This window comes from Pinus tabuliformis, chromosome 5_1 (assembly GCF_031772625.1).
Source record: "Pinus tabuliformis cultivar Carrire ecotype Pingquan chromosome 5_1, CPIR1, whole genome shotgun sequence".
Classification (NCBI taxonomy): domain Eukaryota; kingdom Viridiplantae; phylum Streptophyta; class Pinopsida; order Pinales; family Pinaceae; genus Pinus; species Pinus tabuliformis.
Window position 1 is genome coordinate 767,410,438 of NC_142305.1, and position 1,590 is coordinate 767,412,027.

Sequence of the window (1,590 nt, forward strand, 5' to 3'; positions counted from 1 at the left end):
ATGCTTTCTTGCCCTCAAGATTCAGGTGGCTAAGGATTAAGGGACACAAAGTAGTTTAATATAGCCCTCCTCTATTGTAATATGTGGAGGGATTTTAATGCTCAAGGCTTATGGAGAGATATAATATTAGGGAAATATATTCAACAACAAAGTATGGAAGAGTGGGTTGTTGCGGGAGCTCCCTCTAAATGTAAAAAAAATTGTTATATGGGGCAACTATATAAGTTACAAACCATCAGTCCAAGTCTCCCTCTCTTGCTTCAGACATAAGAGTATCACCATCATCCTCTACCCTCGCAGTAGCTAAGTTGTTCCCCTGAACATCATTTCCCTCGTCTGGTCTACTAGAAATAGTCTCTCCACTGTTTGCAGGACTGGATCTTGTTTTAGCTTGAGCTTGCTAAGTTGTTGAAAAGGAAGCCCTGAATGGCCCCGCAAAAGAGACCTCAAAGTTCCTGCTTATCCCTCTACCACTACCATTGACATTAGCTGCTTCATGGACAGGAAATATAACAGCACCACCACCACCAGAAGCTTCTCGTTGATTTGGGGCAATACTACTAGTACTGACCATGGTATTGCCAGAGCTCATTTTAGGCCCAAAAGATTCATTATTACCATTATTTGATGTTCCCAAAATACCCCATGAAGAAAACCTATCAAGGTTTCCACCTTGCCCATCCGATATGCCACCAGAATTCTAAACCAATCTAGAGCTTTGCCCACGAGAGCGAGCCTACTCATACTCCATGTCATCTATGGGCATATCATATCAAAAAACTGGACAAGAATTATGTTGTTCAAGCCACGGAAGAATTCAAATAGAATGGTACATGTGTTTATAGGGCATCTATCTTACTTCAGTGCCCACTTCAAATTCATCCTTGCATACTGCACACTGTGTAGAATTGATAACAAGAAGGTCTTGGGTAATTTTAATGGTGGGCATTGTTCCTATGGAAGCTTTGGAGGCGGGAGGTGTACCATACCTATTGGGTCATTTTCTGCCAGTTGTTGTATAAGCTGATCCAAACCAAGCCCAAGGAAATAATCCCCAAAGTTACCAGGTAATCTGGTTGGTCACGCCCCTGTGCTGTCATCAACAAATAATTCCACATTCCCCCCACCCAGACCCATCAAATTCTACATCATTTGACCATGAGTAAACATCATAGGATTGAACCCACCAGGATCCATCCAAATTCGTACCCTTCCTCCTCTCCCTCTCCGCTCCTCATCATTGGTATTACTATTGTTGTTGTTGTCATCATCGTTCCCATGTTGGAAGAAAGCAGCAAGGGATTCCATCATTTGGGTTATGCCATGATCAGTTGTAAGAGTTGTAGAACGACCCCCGACAAGACCTGGTCCAGCTTGCCATGGCTAGAATCGCAATCCCCCTTGCTCCTGCCCCTGCCCTCCCCCAGGTGTATATGGGTGGTACCCAACATTTGGTGTTGGTCTCTCTGTTTCCTTGACAAAGCCTCCATTGCAATGGGGGAAAATGAGGCCCTCCTCCCGTGCACCAATTCTGATACTCCTTTGGCACTGATGACACCAGTAACTCTACCCTTCTCTTCTGGATGACAT

General features: G+C 44.2%; 1 pseudogene; it reads right to left on the bottom strand.

Annotated features, from left to right (window-relative positions):
* Window positions 1-235: 235 nt before the first annotated feature.
* Window positions 236-1,590, bottom strand: LOC149167186 (E3 ubiquitin-protein ligase RING1-like; annotated as a pseudogene).